The following is a 14,132-nucleotide window of genomic DNA, read 5'->3' on the forward strand; positions in this document are numbered from 1 at the left end:
GCTACTAAAAATCGTACGGATTGTGAAGCAAAGTCATACCTCCGGCACCGGAGTACCGGTCGGAATTAAAATTTCTTCGATCTCGATATTTATCTACTTCTACGCAACAGCAAGAAACCAAGTAATCATTCTACAATTTCAGCCTCTCATATGACCAATTCTACCTAATCATATTCTTTTATATATCAAATCAGAGTTGTCTGGGACCTGTCGTTGGCAAACTGCTGGTGGCCTGGATTCTATACTGTCCACGTGACTTCATGCATGCATTCTTATCTCATCGCGATGATAGATGATAAGGCTTGGAAATAATACAGGGGTCCGAGCTCGAAATAAGCGCCTATTAGCAGAAGTGACATAGAAGGTATAGCAGTGGATAAAGCGTTTGTAAGGTTTTAAATTGCAGTACGGGTCCCAACACGGTCCTTCAAGGAAGACAGGTGTGAATATCTCTAAATCTTCGGCGAAGGAGAATTACAGTCAGAATAACATAGATAGTCTCTATTAAAATAAATAAGTAGATTGCCCATAACCATTTGAACTTGGACATAAGCGGTCGTGCAATTTGCGAAGAATTTGACCACCCGTTTCTGACATTCCTATATTAACACCTCCTAGTAGCCAAGCTCCCAAGCGTATTATAGAAGAGATAGATCCCATATTATTACTGCTCGGTGGCATTGGAGAGTTTGTTGTTTCTGCCCAGATTTTATGAAGCCGATTCGTAGCGCTATCAATCATTTCATCATCATTTTCCGCCTTGCCGGAGTCATTGTCTGGCATACCACTATCAAAATTAGGAGTGCTAGAAGAGTCTTCTATTCTGCCAGCAAACCTATCTCCTAAGCCAATCGGGCCATCGCTAGTAGGTGCATTTTTGAACTTACTATAGAGTACTATCATCAGCACAGAATAGTAAGTAACAACACCCAAAAACAGGTTCTCAGCCCTATCTCTGTTGAGCAATCGTTGACCCGCGGCAGCCCTGACTAAATACACGCAAGCAGTGGAAACCATATCTCTTGTCTCGTCACATCTTGCCCAATATGCATATTCATTATGATGTAAGTGATCCCACACAGGCGATGGATCATGATTAATCCACTCCAAGAGATCAGTGGCAATGGATGCTACTTTCTTAACCTCCTCGTTCATGAGAATCTTGGCAGCATGATAATTCAGTAGTGTCAACAGAATAAAATCGCTAAAGATGGGAGACTTCGAGTGGAACTGGACTTGGCCGATCAAATTGATGTTGTTAAACTTGTTATCGAATACCCTAAAAGGATATTGATTCTGAGAGTTTCCAGTCGCAGCCTCGAAATATTTCGTCCACAAATCGAAACCTCGAGAAAGTCGAACTTGAACACCTTTGTCGAAAAAGTCCACTAACCATGAGCCATTGGGTCCATTACTTTTGAGCTTTTCCAATACTTTTTCGCTTGATGAATTGTTACCATTCATAGCTCGTGCAGTAGATAGCAAGCCATATATAAGCAGACATAATGTAAACAAGGATAATGGATGATTGTCGGTATAAGGGCCAGGATCTTCATCATCTTCACCCAATCTTGGAAACCTCAACATAGTCTTGATCACATACAAATAAGGAACGTTGCGAAGGAAGCGTTGCGGGCCAACAATGGCATAAAACTCTTCATAACATGTCGCTCCCCAAAGACACTCAGCCGAAGGCATGTGTGTATCTATATCGAAAATGGATAACTGGTAGCTTGAATCGCCCTTGCCAAGAGTATGTACACAGTCGCAGTACAGAGCAAAATGTGCAGATCTTTTACAAGCTTCATACTTTGCCCATTCTTGCCATTGAAGCACTGGATCCACATTCTCGAATAGCCGATATCCTTTTTTGTTCAGCTCTCCATATACAAAATGGATTGTGCGGCTTCGATCTATCGGAGAAGTTCTGTTTGGCGAGTTGATATCAAAGTTACTTGACTGAGGGTGATTGCCCAGAGCAGTGATTTTGGGAATTAAAGCCCACAAATATCTTTCTATAAGCCATTTGCCATTTGAAATCGAATGAGATTCGTCAATATTAGCACCGCCCACAATGTGGTTTTCGAATCGCATCAACATACATACCGCCTGGAGCAGGCTTATGTCCTTTCCAAATGTTGGCGTAACATCTCTTCCGCCAATGTTGGTAACAGACGGGGAAGTTCGTTCTTCAGCTAAAGCACTTTTGACACCATCGAACACTCGCATATAAAGAATTTTAGCCAGATTAACAACTTCTGGATCTTGAGACATGGACATTCCTAACACTATAAATGAAGATAACAATTGGGGAGTTTGCAGATCGCAGTAAAATGTCGGTCTATGGATGAACGTATTTATCGCTTCTACCGAAGTCCACACTATGTCGATATAGTAGGGAAATGAGTCGACTGAAAGGTTGTATTGATTAAGTGGGTCCAATAATTCTCTGGTTTGTCTGCCTATCTCTTCACCAAGGGATATCGCAGGGACTCTGGCCCTGTATCCACCTTGCGTGACATATTGTCTAGCTCGAGCTTCATAATGATTGATATAATCCTGAAAAACGCGGTCATATCTAGTGCGAGCAAAATCAGTGTCTGATCTGTCATCAAACATCCACGCAAATGATGTTGCAGGCTGAAGATTGGGCGATTCGGGGCTAGAAAGACTCTGAATAGGGGACAATTCTGCAGTAGGTGGTGGTAAGCCCTGCATGTTGCCAGCTCGCTTAAAAAAGGAGCCACTACCGTCCAAACTGGCAGATGAGCGTCTACGCTTTACCAGCGAAGGCGGAGACCGAAGAACATTTAATGACGCTTGATGCTGAGAATTAATAGCCGAAGTTAGTGTCGAACTAGAGGGGTGTGAATTATATACATGGTTATTATTGTTGTAAGATGAGTTTTCAGGGAATGATCCTGGTATTTGTGGCGGAGGAGGAGGCATTTGCATGGGATAGTTGTAACCCATTGATGGGGATATCATTGGATGAGGCGCTACTTGATGGGTAACAGGTATTGGCACTGGCATAGTGTGGGAAGGGGCCATGGGCCCTGAATTGGCCAGAGGAGAGTGGATGTTGCCGACGGAGCTATAAAGTGAACTCTCAGGAGTACTCTGAATGCGATGAGTGGGACCTGGGTTTTGACCTGGTGGTTGGGTGGCAACGTGACCATGAAGTGGGCCAGATATGTGGTTTCCCACTTGGTTGGCAAGCTGAGCTGAGAGTTGACTGGGCACTTGGTTTGAATTAGATACCGATAGAATGGATGGTTGGTTAACATCATGTGGACGCGGCAAAGGACTCTGACCTGATTGAACAGGAGATGCAGCGAAAGACGACGCAGTCGACCTTTCGGATTTGGATGGTCCAATATATGTCGGAACGGGAGCTCCGCTAGCGCGTTTGCCATGCAGTTTAGTAACCAAGTGGTTTTCATACAAATCACCTCGAGCAAAGTATCGATTACAGGCTTTACAGTAAAAAGGTTTTACTGGTAGATCTAGAATGTTGGTTAGAGAATGAATACAAGGTGGCGACAACAGTGTGTGATGGCTATAAATACTTACGGTTCGCGGCATGACGTTCAAGATAGTCCCTGCGGTTGAATGATTTGTTGCACCCTTCATAAGTGCATAAAAAGCGACGGACTTCTTGTCCTTTCTGCTTGGATTTGTCATGGTCATAGTCGGTGTCGTGTGAATTATCCCCCTCGTTACCAGACTGGGAATGCATATTATTGCTTCTTGATATCCCGTCACCAAAATCGCCATTAGCGGATACCGAGGCCGAAGCCAGGCCGGACATTATTAAAAGACAAGACCAGATGAATGAACCAGTTTATATTGTACAAGAATGTTGTGACACTAAGTTAGTTCCAGTGGATACCGAACTGTGGTAGATGAATCGGATAAGCCGCCCACACACACACACAACACTAGAAACTCGACTCAGAAGAACCAAAGACAAGAAAGACGAATGTAATTTCAGGTCCAAAGTAAGAAATATATCGGACTTGGGCTGTAATATACAGAGAAAAGAATTGAGATAACAGAATGATCAGTCTAGCCAACTAGAATCGTATATCAATATGAAAAAAAAATCAATGGCGAAAATGGTCGTAGGTACCGGATACAAATAATTCTGTTCATCTGGATGAGGTGACTTTTTCTATGTTGGAATGATTAACATATAAATTGAGTAAGAAAAGCCGCCAGTTGTTTCTTCCATTCAAAATTAGTCGGCACTTGGATACAGAAGTACGCCAAATATCGCCCGCTTCAAACACCACAAAATGACGATACCACCACAAAAATTTCGGTAACAGAGAATTGTCAACTAAAACAATAACCAGCCAAATCGCTTAATACTAATTGTTTATCGGTTTAATGAAAACAGAGTGGGACTGAGGATATTTATCTATCTGCACACACATTTACTGGGCGAAACCTGGGCAAGCAGGACTTTTTATTATAATTTATTCGTCTGGCTAGCTAATCGAACGTTTCTTTTTAGTTCCCATGTATATTAAGTTTGATGGGCAGCGAAGTCTGCGGATGTGATCTTTACAGTAAGTGGGCAATCGTTCTAGTGGGGTGGTTTCCTCGATACAAGAATTACCACCTAAGGAATGTGACCTGCAAGGAAGGAGCGGAGAAAGGTGACATGATGGGCAGGTTGATTAATAATATAATGGCACAAACAAAGATGACATCTGAGAGTCAATTGTGTTCTTCCATAGTGTTTATAATAATATATAAATATATATCTATATATATCTAATGAAATATCTACAGAATAGAATATCCCTGTAAATACATTGAAAAGCTGGATTTTGGCTACTAAGTGAGCTTCTTGATACTTGATTGGGAGCTCTACTTATAAACTGCTGAGGGTCTGTTACATTACGGGAGTGAGATCATATGCATTTGCAGCATCGATACCAGTTGGCTCAATAGAGCCGGCCGGCCAAAAGTAGATAGACACGCCCGGTTGACTGTATATATATCTGTAGATAGCGATTAATTTTATGTCTCAATTTTGTTGAGGCTGAGCCAGGATTTGGTTCGATATGTTTTGCCTTATTAGACAATTCACATAATTTGCACCATTTTTTTTTCCATTTAAACATTTTTCAAATGATTCCGGATAATAGCCGGTTGAACGACCCGATCAAGCAATTGCCCATGAAAACGTTTGGGATAATTTCAAACGGTCCAGGTCGATAAGTGTTTGACGCACACTGTTCCACAACACCAATCTAAACTATAACCGTGTATATGCAGAAAATAAATATATACTTTGGAGACTCGAGCTCAATTGCAAAGAAATACGAGACATGGGGGTTGTCTGAGGGAGTCCTCTGGGGGGGTCCTCTGAAGGGGTTGTCCGAAGGGCTTGTGAGAGGCTTGTGCGAGGCTTGTATGATTGTAGGAGAGGTATGTCCTGATGGGCTTGTCCGAGGAGTACTCGGTCCTGTAGCCGATTACGCCAACTACTGCAATTCTATGTCGACCTTTATCAATTCATTCTCAGCTCATTGTCAATTCACGTTCCGTAAATTGAAGGCGTTTGACCGTAATTGATCTATAGATATCAATAAAAATGTGATTCTAGGCCAACATTGTCTAGAACAGCCGGATAACGGACGCCATCCGACATATATCCGACGTACATCCGATCCGAACCAAACTTCGTTATAACAATAGACTAATACGATGACTGGATTCAATAAAGTTCCCCCCAGATTAGCAAGCCGATTAACACTCTGGTGGAATTTTAAACCTTAGAAAAGTATAAAATGACCCATAAATTTAGAGTGGAGAACGCTGTTCACTCCGTTTTTGATATCAGACCCCTCCGCCTTGGGAAAATTTTATTTATTGGATCCGAATTATAGTTAACAGCCGGAGTTGCGAACCTATTTAGCCTAAAAGCAGGGTGCTAGATTTCAACTAAAAGAAAGATAAACGAAAATACTAGACCTTGTCCGCGACGGCTGTTCATATCCGACATCAGAAACAGTACCTAGAGACGCTTTATTATGGCCTGATGGATAAATTAACAGCAGTGGGGTGACTAGGATCCGTATAAGCAGTAGCTTTTGCTGAGACGATCCTAGCCCGTCGTGAATGAATAGGCTGATCTAAAAGACCATTTTGGGCCATTAGCAGCATGCAGCTTGCATATGAGCCATGATAAGAACTCGGAGATATGTACAGATGGCTTCGAATGACGTCGATGTACGTCTGCGTAAACCCCGTAACTCCGACAAATGGTGGGGAACAGTCTACAGTCTAGGGGGCCACACTTGGTTGGTGCACATCGGTCGAGAATAACCCGTTCACCGATAACTTTGCGCTCGCTAAAGTGTTATGACTGATAGAGTTAAATTTTGACCTTGGCGATATTGGACCGTGTCGACTGTGTCTTTTGTCCCAAAAAAGATTCAAAGTTTGCTATTCGCTGTCCGACTGTGACAAATTTTGCATTTTCTGTTGACATTGACTTGCAAATGTTTCTGCTGTAAATTCTTGCATATTCGGCTTTTCCAGTCTCGAGTTTCAAATCGGGTTCTTGTGACACCACCGGCAGATACTTTTTGCCGGTAACTCAAGCTCACTGGAGCTGGTTCCGCCTGAGAATAAAGATTCCGCACATACTAGGACAAGCGATCCGATCAAGCACATCAAAAATACAACCAATCATCCCGTGTAAACCTGTCTCAGCCAGTCTCTCATACCATCATTGCTGGCGATATCTGGCATATTCACCACTTTCATCTCCGTGGTCCCCTGTAACATATGCATGTATGTATCTGATATGCCCTGCCGGATATGCCGATATCCTGCTGCTCTACAATGGGCTCCCGTCCGCCAAGAAGCAATCCATCAACGGTCGTCATCTGCTAGATAATCAGTTAGAACCTGGTTTGGTTAGACCCAATGCCGTGTTCTATGCTAGAATTGGTCCATTCTCAGCTCACTTTTGATCACCGAGTCATCCTCAGCTGGGCCGTTCATATGCTACCCTTGCCCTCATGCAGTCGGCCTGGGTCCGACAAATCCCCGAAGATCTCTGAAACGGTCTTCCGATGTCTTCTCAATTGGTAGGGGGTTAGTTGTTTTAGAGTAACCGGAGCTCCGCTCGATTTGCTCTTCCCATGGCTGGTTCTATCCATAGTAGGATTGAAACAGCAACCTTTCCAGCTTTGCCAAGCTCAAGATCGCTCTCCACATTCACATTCACATTAACATTCACAACAACAACAACGAATTGAGTGAACAAAGACACCAGCGGAACTGGCGCTGGATAATTATAGCAACCCCGAACCATAATAAACACAATGCCTCAAAAACTTACCCCATGAGATAGCCCATGCTCTTACTGGTGTTTCAAAGGAATGGTTACACTGGCCTGGGTGCTGACTGCCTCCGGCAGCTGGGGCTCCGCCCCAGACCCCGTGGCTCCTCTCGCTTTGCTCGAGTCGTTACGTGGGGTCCTGTGTCACTAGGGGATCTCGGTTCGAGTTTGTTGCAGTAATGTACATGGAATATGCATGTGCTGGACCCTGCAGAATTCCAGAGTAGGTTCCCCCGGCATGAATTATTTCCGTAGACAACCCAGAATTCAGAAAAAACATACTTTTGACTAATAAACCAGTATTCTTTATTTGGGAGTGAACCGACTGAATATGACAATTTTACAAGGGAAGGTATGATAAACGGCTATGCAGCACGATTACGGGATGTTCAGGGGAAGTGTCGGAGCTGCCTGCATGCGCCGACTACGTTCTAGACCCAGGATCCCCAGAACGCGGTCTGTATAGGCAGTCCGTACTGAACAGTTTCTGAAAAACGGAGTGCCTTTGGCAGGTTTGATTCAATTCCGAGCTGCTGCTTTCAAGGGCAATCTGGCTGGCAGACGATATTGAGGACTAATGGTACACGGAACTCGTGAAACATTGATTCAGCGACTTTACTTGTTAGAACATCATTAAATTAGATCGGACCCAATTTGTACTTCTTTTAGAATGTTTCAGAGAGTCTGCTATGGGATAGGAATATCTGCTTATTATACGAAGACTACATAACAGTTCGTAACTATTCCATTTATCCGCTTCATCACTTTTAACTTTTAATTCTGTTATCGATATATGATGAGAATCGCTGTTCAGCCCATTGCTCGCCCCTAATGAAACTGAACTGGGTTATTGGAGCGCTGATTATCTTAATTCACTCGCTTCTAGAATGGTTCGTATCTAAATCTCAATTGAAGGTATCGCGAAGAAGAGACTTTATCTATGTCAGTAGCATGTTGCCACACATCGCATTTCATTTCTTTGAAGGAATCTTGTCGCGGGAACCTGAAGTTCCCTGAGGCAGAGTTTCCCGACCTCCTGAATCATCTTGCAAGACTAGGGAAGTCATCTTGACGATTGAAGATTTCTCGAGTGATGCAGTTGTGTTGGCAATTCATACGAGACTCCAACTACTATAGATTGTATGGCTGCCTGACTGATAGTAACTTCTAATAGTGGTGTAGTACGGCTCTCATTCTCACCAGAATTTCATAATATCTACAGAACAACCAGAGGGTTGAGCCACTCCTGGTCAACATTTGTCTCACTACCCTTCGATTGGGACCGTGTCACTCAAAAGAGTTACGTGAACTCAAGCTGATACCTAGGTCACATTTATAGCGGAATATTGAAAGAATTACCTCTCATTCGCTTATGACGGTTTCTCGGTTATTCTGCTTGGAATATTTACATTTCCTTGACTATTTAGTTTGCTTTGCTGGAGGACAATCCACGTATTGACAGCTCCTGTTGCCTGGCTACGCTCGGTGATATACTTTACATATGCGATGGCACTCTGGCTGGTATCACGTTTCATAGCCGGCGGTGAGGAGATGAACGTGGGTCCTGTGGTTACAGTCGTCATGTCCATGATGATAGGAGTATTCCAATTGGGGCCAAATTGCAACAGCACTTCAAGCTGCCACGGTCATACTGACTCATAGAACAGACTCCGATTCATTTTCCGACAGGGTCATACAGAATCAGAGAGTTACTGCCTATCTAGGTGTTGATTGTAGTCAAAATGCGACTGTAATAATAGCACACTGAAAATGTAGGACAGAAAATGGATTCTTAGAAACGCACTTTATTATCCGACCCATGTCGTCAACTTCTGGACCCAGCAAATAGCGCCTAGGCTCGGCCACTAACCTTATTGCTCACTGGAAGGCTGTCTGACAAAGAGGGTTCCGCTTGCCACCTTAGAAAGTAGAAGATAAGTTGGTGTCCCTTACAACACATTTTGGTAGAAAAAGGTTACCAGATTGCTCGAAGGAGCCTCTCACCATGAATTCCCAAGCCGGTGCTAGAGAGCTCCTGCGAAGCAGGAGCAATGGGGTCTGGGGCAACGCCCCAGCCCCCGGAGGCATGATTCACGATTAAGAGTAGCTCCCAAGGGTAGATTACACGGAGCAACCATGACCGCTCATTTAATTCACCATTACTCGAACACTATTTAGGAAACGGTTCCCACATGCAGTACCTCGAGAGAGTCACTATTGATCTAGACTAGTGAGTTACTAGCTAATATGGGGCAACACTATCGACAAATCAACGGTAACTTAGGCGCTAGACATGGCAAATAATTTTTTGGGCAGTTTATAAGCACAAGTAACATTAGCGTTTTGCACTGAAGGCTTTTGTATTTTATTGATATTGATTTTGCTGCTACATTAGATGCCTTCTCTAGCCTCAAGGTTCTAAAATGGACCTAGTTAGCTAACTGGAGCCAGTGTTCTCCGTCGAGACTACGGTAGAGTTTGCTCAACATAATATTAGATTAGCGTTGGCAAGGCTCGCGCGCCTGGTCCTTCCTCTAACAGCAAATGTACTACCACACAACTATACACACTAAACTAGCGTCGTAGCGCTATACTATAACATGCTTCCCGCTTTCCCATGTACTTTCAATAAAAGCCGGGTGCAATATATATCTGTATGTAGTTAAACGTAAATTAAATACAACATGAATATGACGTACACAACCCAATCCCCAAACTTCCGGTCGCAACGACGCTTCGAAACAATTGCCATGGTAATTACAGACCGCCTCCTGTGGCTGGGGCTCCGCCCCAGACCCCGCTGCTCCTCTCGCTCCGCTCGAGTCGGGTCGGTCCCACTGACAACAGTCAACGCTGGGTAACCCTCGACGCAACGACTCGAGCGAAGCGAGAGGAGCAGCGGGGTCTGGGGCGGAGCCCCAGCCGCCGGAGGCAGTGCCCCCAGCCAAAACCGGCACAGCGTAATGACGACCGTGTTTTACGTGGTACATGGTATAAGGTTCATGGCGGCGGTGGGGGCTGGGAGTGCACGCAAGCGGTCGAGCGTCTGTTTCAGATGGCAAAAATATATACGATTGTCAGTAGTTGTTGCCAGGCAGGTCGCCATGAACAGGGAACTGGCCGACAACCAGTGGCAAACAGGCCGGCGGCCGCCTCGCAAGCATGCAAAATCGCCAGTAAATGGGCCAATATGAGCTCAAGACAGACGTGACATGGACTCTATGGCGTGTTGTTGCGTTTAAAGTGCGTCTTTTTTCACCCCTCTGTCTTGCCTTGGTATACGGTCTTAGGTTGAGGGAGAGAGAGGGGTGTGCCTCCGGCGGCTGGGGCTCTGCACCAGACCCCGTGGCTCCTCTCGCTTCGCTCGAGTCGTTGCGTCGAGGGTCGCGGAAACGTGGAGGTGACTGTAGTTAATGCCACCTTGGCATTCAACAGGCGAACTAGAACGTTACCAGTTGAGTAAAGTCTAGTTCTTGTTGAGTTAGTTTACACTAATTTAGTGGATTTAGCGTGGCGGTCTTAGTGTGAACCATGGACCCGCAGTAGTCACGGTTCACAGTTCACGAATGACAGTCTTTATGCGGGTCGAGGCGAATATAGCAGACATGGCATGGCATGGCATAGCAGGGCATGTCCCAGCGGCGGGCATTTAATTTAGCTATGCTTGAGTCAACCGGCAGTTGTAATGCCGGCATTAATTAGTACAGTCTAAATAATATTAGTTTGAGTGAAATTCTTTGTTTTTCGAAAACACACATTTTACTTTGTTTGTTGATATGTAATTTACCTAACAGGATCTATATTTGGTCATTTCAAATTTGAAAAATCAAACTCAAAAGTCGTAACCAGGCCCTTTTTGTTTGCAAGTGTTTCATCAACCGGCTGCCAGCTGTCGTTGTTCCTCGACACTAATGCGTGCAAGAACACAAACTCGGCGATTAATTTTTTATGATATGTTTACATTTTACGTTTATGTAAGGATTTTTTTAATTATTATTTTATTTTTATCATTTATTTTTATTTTTGTTGTATATACACATGTTCGCCATATTTGTTTTTTATTTGTTTTTTTTTGTTGTCATGATTGATTCTCGAACGGAGGAGGGCCAGGCAAATTCCAACAACGGACGAGACCGAAAAGCAGGTCCTGCGATGAGCCCATTTCGTCATGCGATGGCCGAGTGCGTCTGAAACTGGTGGGCTTGTATGTTGCTGCGGCCGGTGCCGGCACCGTGAAGAATTTTTTTCTGGGGTCACCTCATCGCGCGAAATGTGTCATAGGCATTATGTAATTGCCGACTGCAACCCGGTCCACAGATGACGAGACCGTGCCTCCGGCGGCTGGGGCTCTGCCCCAGACCCCGTAGCTCCTGCTTCGCAGGAGTTGGCTGGAACCATGTAAAAAACGACTCGAGCGTAGCGAGAGGAGCCACGGGGTCTGGGGCAGAGCCCCAGCCGCCGGAGGCACGGTCGCCCTGGCCCGGGCCCACGACCCGAGCTACCGGGGCTCGAGGTGCGATTCAGCACGTGCAGTTCTGCTACTGATCGGCCCTCTCGAGCTAACCTTAATGACAATTGACAATGACAGTATAACGCCGTGCTTGCTAGCCTTTTCGAGCCCTGTCCAGTAGCCACAAACGGATGCTGTGGACCAGCAACCAGCAACCAGGACCACTGTGGAGTAGCCGACCTACCTAAACCGGGCGCGGTCCGAGTCCGATCTGGTTTTGACAACCTGTATCAGAGTCCTGGGTACCGGGCCGGTTCTGGGCTCATCATCGACATAGTGACCGTTGCTGGTAAACCAATATTCATAACCTTGGCACCTTAATTGGCACCTTAGTAGTGTGTGAATAGCAGCCTTATGATGGCTCAGTCACAGCGATCTTTGTTCCGGGTTGCTCCGGTAACGCTCATCACACCTAGCGGGTTGTGTCGGTGACTAAAGGTGACTAACAAACCTTTGTGGTTCAAGCGCGGCCGGCCTGAAACAGGCCCCAAACGACCATGCAGTGCCCGTCCGGGTGCTGTGAAGTGAGGGCCCGGCGGGTGCGGGCATGTCTCCGGCGGCTTGGGTGCTGCTCTCGAGGAGGGCTTACACGGTCCTGGTCATCTCCTGCGAAGCAGGAGCTGCGGGGTCTGGGGCAGCGCCCCAGCCGCCGGAGGCACACCCCACCCCACTACGGGCGGAACCACGAGAACAGGCCGGCCGGAGCCACGTCTTCGTGGAGCTGGGTGGAATCATCCGTCCATTTCAGATGTCAGATGATTGTTTCTGGTGAGCTCATTTATTGCGCGAATTAAGTCATTGGCAGCGGGATTTATGGCCTCCGGCGCTGGTAAACCGAGCTTCAAGAGCGTTCAATCCTCGGCGATAGCCCCGGCCGGCTGAGGCATTAATTTCCACCACCCCAGCTGCTGCCCCAGCAGCCAGCCCGGCCTGCTGTAGAACAACAGCCGCAGCCTGGCCACTGGGTACCTACCGGCCGGTAACCACAGCAGTCCATGCTGTTTCATGCCCCACCGGCATCGAGCAATAGCAAAATCCACACACAGTAATAACTTGGTTTAACACTGGTCAACCCGGTCCCCTCGATGCCCCCACCCCTCGCCCTACTCGAGCGCAGCGAGAGGAGCAACCAGGGTCTGGGGCGGAGCCCCAGCCGCCGGAGGCACACCCACCACCCCCCGCTGCCTCCGGCGGCTGGGGCTCCGCCCCAGACCCTGGTTGTGCTCGCTTCGCGAGCGGCGGATCCAGGAGGGCAGATAGGGAGACCTGCGCAGGTGTGGGGGTGGGAGGGGACAGGCATGGGTCAAGAAGCAAGACCTGTGTGAGAGCGAGCAGCAGCAGAAGCAGCAGCAGCAGCAGCGGGGTGTGACCCCCCCTCTAGGGCCCCCCAAAACAAGACACCCAGGCCCGGGCCCGCCGGCGAACGAGCGAAGCGAGCAACCGGTCTGGGCGGAGCCCAGCCGCTGCAGGCACAACAGAACCCCTGTATATCACGTGCAAGCACACTAAACCGAGCCGGAACGACACGGACCCACGTTGGCCCACGTTATGGAGGAATGGTGAGATATTGCTCTTGGTGAGCTTAGAGCACGCACAGAGCACGCACGCACACGGGTCAGGTAGGAATGCCTGGGCGGTGGTGAGCAGCAGGACGGTGTATATCACTGAATTGCACGTGGTTTTTCTTTTGGCAATCGCACCCTTGTGGTTAGCAGGAGCGAAAGCGCGCGCCTGTTTTCCCAACACATGGTGGGCTGGAGGGGGTACAGTGGAGTGGCGAAAAAAGCAAGTTCAGCAAAATGTCGAAGATTCTCGAAAAAAGCAAATAACCCCACTTGACAAAAAAAAAAAGAACCGTGGCAAAACACCACTTTGACTATGCAGTTAACCTTGGCTTAGAGTCATAAAAAAAAGCACCAACATTGCGCGCATATATTATCTAATTGTGTCATGTCAATCACTGCCATTCACTCATGTCTATATATATATTTAGACAAGTGCCAGGAAGTGGATTTTTTTTCTGACATTTCATTCTTCATTAATTATAAAAATATATATCAACTGATTGTTGAAATATATATTCTGGTTTAATATCAATAGGTCATCAACTGCTTCATACCTTATCAGCATACTTTCAAGTAACCAGCATTCCAGGTTTAAGGTTGTATCGGTCTTTTATTCATAACCCCACTTCGCTTTAGCCGCTACTGCTTTTTTATCTACCATTAAAAATCAAGATTACAATCAGTTCATCCT

The sequence above is a fragment of the Sugiyamaella lignohabitans genome, chromosome A, assembly GCF_001640025.1.
Source record: "Sugiyamaella lignohabitans strain CBS 10342 chromosome A, complete sequence".
Taxonomy (NCBI): Eukaryota; Fungi; Ascomycota; class Dipodascomycetes; order Dipodascales; family Trichomonascaceae; genus Sugiyamaella; species Sugiyamaella lignohabitans.